The sequence below is a fragment of the Perissodus microlepis genome, chromosome 17, assembly GCF_051167445.1.
Source record: "Perissodus microlepis isolate ML-2025 ecotype Zambia chromosome 17, ASM5116744v1, whole genome shotgun sequence".
In the NCBI taxonomy this organism is placed as follows: domain Eukaryota; kingdom Metazoa; phylum Chordata; class Actinopteri; order Cichliformes; family Cichlidae; genus Perissodus; species Perissodus microlepis.
In genome coordinates this window covers 20,550,624-20,558,169 of record NC_140477.1, presented here as the reverse complement: position 1 = coordinate 20,558,169, position 7,546 = coordinate 20,550,624, and the positions used below count along the sequence as shown (strand labels likewise).

Genomic DNA, 7,546 nt, shown 5'->3' with positions numbered 1-7,546 from the left:
ATCACAGCTGCTCTATTCCCATGTTGTTGCAGTATATTAATGACTGACCTCGTATTGTGGATGGATTATCTCAGTTGTTCTCCTGACTGAAGTTTGGTCCGTTTACAGCATCCTGCCATGCGATTGCATTTGTCTCTAACCATCAGGAACCTTCACATTAACTTTTATCGAGTGGAAAAAAAGTTAGCATTCATCCTCCAGCTTCACTGTTTATGTTATGCTAACATAGCTGTGTCGCTAGCGATCACGTAGCACATCATTATATACCAGTTAGCCCAACTTCTGTAACCCTACAAACGTCACATCCGTTACCCATGCTTTTTTGGCCATGTGCGTATGAAAACAAAGGCACTGCGCATGCGTGTTTTACCCATATTCTATCACGATATTTCATTTTCTTACCGTTGCCTAACATTGTACCGGTATTACCGTGAATGGTAATAATAGTTAATAATCCACAACTATTTTCAGTTGCAGATGATAAAGGATTCAGAAAGTTTATTCATGCAGGCCCATATGACAGAGCAAGGGAATAGATTTGGTTTTGGCATTGGTGGGGACAGATGATTCAACCACCGAACCGTGCTTGAAATCCTTGAAAATGCTTGAATTTTAATATTGTCTTTTCAAGGTTTGAAAAGTGCTTTAATTTCAGATCTGGTGCTTAAAAGTGCTTGAAAATGTAATTGTATTTCATTCACCACAAATAACTATCTGACTGAATAGTTTTATTATTAGATAAAGAAATAAAATGAGTTGCAAAAGCAAAATTTCTCCGCCTGGGCTGCCTTGCACCTTGCACGTCAGTCTGTTTCAATGTGTGACACCGCCCCTCCCACGAGCAGTTGGGGCTGAGTGCAATAAACATGCCTGGAGGCTGCAGCTTTAATGAAGGTTGGCTGGAAAAGGAGAATTACAAATTATGGATAAGAAGAGGTCCGAATCCACGCGTAGCCATATGCAAAGTTTGCAAAAAAGATTTGCAGCTTTTCATGATGGGGGAATCTGCCCTTTCGAGTCACATGAAAGGTAGGTCTTAGTAACAAATTTTTTTTCTGTGCACGTTACAGTAATGCTAATTTGTTTATGTTCGCTAGCTAGCGAATCCGCGGGAGAAGTTATTAAAATGGATTGAGTGTGAAGCAGTATGGCAGAACAGTAGCCTGGTACATAATTAGCTAATTCAAGGAATCCGAAAAAAGTCTACAAAGCAGCGAAGTTGTCAACACCTAATTAGATGAATACAGGGTTGTTTTTTTATGTATTTTGCAATCTGCAATGTTTTTCAAGTATTATGTTGGTGCCTTGTTGGTGAATCTCAATGCATTCTGGCCGGTCACTGCCATCCTGGGAGGCTAATTTTCAAGGAACAAAATTCACATCCCCTGATTTAAAATGTTTCGTTCTTATTTAACCCTTTAAGACCTACCATAGAACCAAGTCCGCCAGAGCTTATATTATATTTTTACTTGCTGTGGAGCCATTTTTGGGAGCATTTCAAGTTGCTATACATCAATACAACCATTATAGCCCAAATTTTAATAATATGTCTGCATTAAGTGCATAGTACTTACATAAATTGCAAAAAAGTGCAGTAAACTACAAAAAAATTGAAAATCGTTTTTGTTTTTTTAACATATATTTCTAGTTAGAGAAATTTAAGAGGCTTATCCCTCAAAACTGTAAATACAAAAAAGTTGCACAAACTAGTTTCCCACCACAGGAAACTTATTTTGAGTGTCTTCATAGTTTTATTTTTGAAATACACCAATTTTCATATACTGCAGGAAAAACGAAAATAAATATTAAACTATTTCCAGCAGTGCAATATGAGTCCTAAGCATCCCAGAAACGATACAGAAAGTCATAAAATCAAACATAACTTTTAAAAACACCAGTATAGGCTCATGAGGCCTTGATGGTAAAAAACTACATTTCCGCAAAATGACGTCACTTCCGGTTTCGGCCAGGTCATGGCGGACATGCGACAGTTCACGCTGATGGACGTAGGAAGTGTTACGAACAGCTGATCGGATCGGCAAAGCGTGTTTCTGGAATATTATGTTTTTGTTGCTGCAAGCGCTTTTTATGCAATTTTTGCAAAGCTATATGAGGAAGGAAACTGTGACCTAGGACAAGCTGATGGCATAAGATGTAAGTACAACTCCTCCGGTTTCATATGCAAAAAAAAGTTATTGCGCTAGCTTACGTGGTTGCAGTGCTACCGGGATTTTAAAATAGTTACGCAAAATGGAGCGTGTCCGCTCCGACCCTGAATTAAATCTAACATAAAAAAAAATATTTAAATTCAGGAGGAAACATTTACATAATATGACCATTTCAAACTCTGCCACTCTGCACTCCTCCGCCTCTGCCTTGTTTGAGTTTTGGACGAAATGTATTCTGGGATATTTGCCTGGTTTTAGCTACAGTAGCTAGCGAGCTGATTGGAGACCAAAATAACCAATCCGAAGTTTTTGCATCCAAGTCTGTGATTAGTTGGTTTTGTGGCACAAATATGATGGTGTATAGAAAGAGATGAACAGGGGCAGAGATGTTGAAAGCGCAAGTAACACTGCGAGCAGGCCCGCAGAGATCTGAGCAAGAACAAATGCAAAAACTGAGCAAGAGGGGCTGCTATTGTGTGTGTGTGTGTGTGTGTGTGTGTGTATGGATAATAGCAAACCCTGAAATACATTTTTTGCACGCAGCAATGAACTTTGTTCCTTAAAATTTTGCCCTTCTTTGCTAAAAATAATTTTCTCCTCAAAATGCAACACTTGTACTTGCAAATTTTTTTTTATGTGCGCTCAGAATAGTGGCACAAAAATAACACCATAGTATTCAAGAACAACTAATTGGGGGGAAATAATGGTAATAAGAGGAGCTGATCCATATAGGTTAAAAGAATAGTCACTTTTTTAAGCACTACCTAAGTTACAGTAACAGTTAAATGTATTTTTTTTTTAAAGTTAAACAACTTGTCTCCTGTTTCTCGTGTGTCATTTAGGAAAGAAGCATCAAAATCTAATGGCAAGGCTTATTAATCGAGGTCCGGCAGTGGGTGATTTTTTCCAGTCAACAAGCCACACCCCAAACAGTAAAGCTAGATCCACATCAACATCCAGCAGTGTAGAGAGTGATAGTGCAGCGGAAAGCGCCAGTGTGGTAGAAGCAAGGGTTGCCCTCTACCATCCAAAGAGACATTTAATCCACATCCGACTACCACAAAGACAGCAAGCACTATAACATCATTTATTACATCAAATCCAACTCTAAAAGCAGAAATATGCTGGGCAACAAAAGCTGTAACGAGCCACTATTCCTACAAATCATGTGAGAATGTCGGGAACATATTCAGAAGCATGTTTCCTGACAGTGACATAGCAAAACAGTTTACAGGTGGGGAAAAAAAGTGGCATACTTTACTGCATTTGGGATTGCGCCTCATTTCTCCTCCTTAATGAAAGCTAAAGCCAATAAAGAATCTGCATATGTACTTCTATTTGATGAAAGTCTGAATAGGGAAATGAAGAAATGCCAGCTTGACATTCACATGAGATTCTGGAATGATAACCAAGTAAAATCACGGTACCTGACATCATTTTTCATGGGTCATCACACTGCAGACCAAATGTATGAGAAGATTGAAAAAGTGTGTTCTGATATGGGCTTCCAGAATCTGATTCAGCTGTCAATGGATGGTCCAAATGTGAATTGGAAGACCTTCTCACTAGCCCAGCATAACATTGAAGAACAAACAAAAAAATGTTAAATGTTGGAAGTTGTGGTTTGCATATCCTACACAATGCCTTCAGAGCAGGGTGTGCATCCACAGACTGGGATCTGGCAAATGCTCTTTCAAGCCTTAAATGGCTATTCAAGGATGTTCCAGCACGTAGGGACGGTTACACAGAAGTCACTGGTTCCACATCCTTTCCTCTTGACTTCTGTAATCATCGATGGCTGGAAAATGTGGAGGTGGCTGAGCGTGCCCTTCAGATTTTGCCCTTTCTGAAAATGTATATTAGTGCTGCCAAAACAAAAACTGTAACAGAGCCAATTACGAAGTCTTTCAAAATGGCTCGGATGATTCTGAAAGATGAACTCTTCCCAGTAAAGCTCAACTTCTTTATAATGGTAGCTAGGGAAATCATGCAATTTTTAGTGTTATACCAGACTGACAAACCCATGCTGCCATTTATGTGCAGTGATCTCACAAATATCCTGAGGAGTTTAATGAAGAAGTTTATCAACCCCAGTGTCATGAAGAATGCAGCTACCCCGTTAAAGCTTCTTCAAGTTGACTATTCTGATCCGGTCAACCACATGGATGTCACCAAACTGAGAGTTGGATTTGTCACAGAGCGAGCCCTAGAAGAACACATAAAGAACAACCCAGGAGCTGAGAAGCTGAGGCTCGAGTTCAGGCAGAACTGTAAGGTGTTTTTGTTGAAGATGGTCACCAAGCTCTTTGAACGAGCACCCCTTAAATATCCTCTTGTAAGAAGCCTGTCGGTTTGGGATCCAAGGGTGTTCCTCAAGAGCAAAGAGTTAAGTGTCCGAAAACTCACCACAATTCTACAAATCCTTGTGGAAGCTGGCCGCATCAAAGAAAAATGCTGTAATAAAATTCTGAGGGAGTTTGGCCATTTTTATGACCACAGCATGATTTCGGCATCAGATTCTTTCAGGAACTTCAACCCACTAAGTGGAAGATAGATGAATTTTACGATGAACATTTATCCAACAAACCAGACTTTCACCACCTGTGGAAGGTAGTAAAACTTGTCTTGGATCTCTCACATGGTCAAGCCTCTATTGAGAGAGGTTTTTCCGTTTACAAGGAGGTGATGGTTGAGAACCTTAAACAGCATTCACTGATTGCTCAGCGGGTCATTATTGACCATGTAAACCATGTTGGAGGTTTGCACAATGTAGCCTACACAAAGGAGCTACTGCTCTCTGTAGCTGCAGCCAGGCAGAAGTATCACATGTATCTTGAGGACCAAAGATGTCTAAAGCAACATGAACAGAAAGCACAAAAGAGGAAAGGACTCATGGAGGAGATAACAGAGATAAAAGCCAAAAAGAAAAGAATGGAGGAGGATATGCAGGTTCTCCTAAAGTCTGCTGATCTGAATGCAGAAAAAGCTGAGTCGGAAGGAAAATTGTGCTGTATCTCAAAGTCCAATGGGCTTCGAAGAGCTGCAAAAGAAAAGGCTAAAACTCTGGAGGTTTTGGAGAAACAGCTAATGAGACGTTGACCGATCGTTTTTTTTTCTTTCTATCGGTTTTGTTTTTCTTTACTCGAAGAGATCAAATTATTGGTGGGGACAATTCAATAATTGCTGGATATTGGTGGGGACATGTCCCTTCCGTCCATGCCAAATCTACGCCCTTGTGACAGAGAATATGCATCTTCTTTTTGTTTTCATAATTTATATTTAATTGTGTTGTGGTTTGCAGTGTTTTGTGTTGTTTCACTTCAAATTTGTAAAAGGAAAAAGCTGAAAATTTAAATAGTTAAAAGTTGAAATGTGAATAGTTGATTTTTGTATTATATGATTTATTTATTACATTTTATGTGGAGTGAATAAATAAAAGTATATTTATGGTGGCCCCTACAGACAAAGCACATACAAACTTCAAATCACGTAAAAACTCCAAAACACGTACAAACACCGAAGCACGTACAAACTCCAAAACACGTAAAAACTCAGAAGCACATAAAAACTCAAAACACGTACAAAAGACAACAGAAGTGCTCCAGGATGCTAGGGGCAGTGTTGAACTTTTGTTACCTAGTGGCTACACAAGCTAGCAAGTACCAACGACCGGATTTGATGTGTGGTAATAACAGGTAAATGAACATTTTTTTTATTTTTTATTATTTGACTATATATGAATGCTTGTGTATAAATACACAAACAATACACATATGCTTTCATGCTTTCAATTGTGTAATTTAAGTGATCTAGGTAGCTCTGTTTTGGAAGTTCAGTTCATGCTAGAAATGTGTTTTGGAGTTTGTATGTGCTTTTTGGAGTTTGTACGTGTTTTGTCTCTAGGGGCCACCGCATATATTTGTATATAAACATATATAAATAAAACCACTTTTTTTTAACATTAGTAATTCCTTTTGTGCATAATTTTATATTAAATTAAATAATTTAATTAATTTAAAGCAACAAAACAACCTGAAGAGCCGGATCGGAGCCGAAAGAGCCGGCTCTTTTTAGTGAGCCGAACCGAAAGAGCCGGTTCTCTAAAAAGAGCCAGAAATCCCATCACTAATTTACAGTGGCCCCTTGAGACAAAGCACGTACAAACTCCGAAGCACGTACAAAACACAACAGAAGTGCTCCAGGATGCTAGGCACAGTGTTGAGCTTTTGTTACCTAGTGGCTACACAAGCCAGGAAGTACCAACGACTGGAGTGTGTGGTAGTAGGGCTGGGCGATATGACCCAAAATTCATATCTCGATATTTTTTAGCTGGATGGCGATATACGATATATATCTCAATTTTTTTTTAAGCCATAAGGTAAGAACAAAAAGAGAGTTCATAGTCAAAGCTGTGTCCCAGATGTCACACAGGCACTTTTATTAACATACAGCATAGATGTACATGAAAAACTTACTCAAAAATAAATTATGAGCATTTATTAAATAATAATGCTCCATAAATAAAAGAAAACAATGTTGTTTTTGTGCATAACAAAAAGCTCACAATTGTGCAGTCAAAATGTAAACTAACATACGGTGACCATAATAACAAAGACAGATTTCACAGCTGCTCTGTTTCCAAGTTCTACTATGTGACTGACAGCCTGGAGTTTGAAATCCTCTTTGTAACCACGTCGCTGAACAGGTGCCATTTATGGTCCTTATGCAAACACAGTACGGTAATATTACGTTGAAGCACAGTATGTATTACTCTGCGAGGCTCCTCTGTAGCCGTAATGCTTCGACAATTAATCAAGTGGTGCAGCTCCGTAGCTTACCAAAGTTGTACTAAAACATTTTTTGACAGATTGCTGAGCGCCGTGTACCACATAAAATCGGTTCACAATCATCAAGCACAACCAGAATTCATATACAAGGCGCACTGTCAACTTTTGAGAAAATGAAAGGATTTTAGGCCGTGCATGGCGTTAGTGTGGTTAGCTCATTAACACGTTGACGCTGTCCAGCCCCACGCACGGGGCGATGCGCAGTAACTAGTTAACAGAGATTTGCTGTGTCCATCTTGTCGTTGCCTGCAGGTGCAGAAATGGGGGAGGGGGAGGAGTTGTGTTCAGTGAAGGAGAGAGGCGAGGCCGAGTAACGTTGCGTAGAGACAAAAGTGGACGAAAGAGAGGCAAACTTGTGGCTCCACAAGCTGTTCCTTCTGCTCTCAAACTGTCTTTATTTTTATCTGCAGCCTCTGTTTTGTTCATGCTCATCTTTGCCTGTGTCCTGTGCGTTCAAAGCGTTGTCTGGTTCTCTAGTCTCTCTGTGTTGCCCATGTCCTTAATTAGCTATGCCATATGTCCTTAATGCTT

The 7,546-nt window shown here is 39.4% G+C and overlaps 1 pseudogene; it reads left to right on the top strand.

Moving 5' to 3' along the window:
* Window positions 1-995: 995 nt before the first annotated feature.
* On the top strand, window positions 996-5,267 carry LOC146369546 (uncharacterized; annotated as a pseudogene).
* The last annotated feature ends 2,279 nt before the right edge of the window (window positions 5,268-7,546 follow it).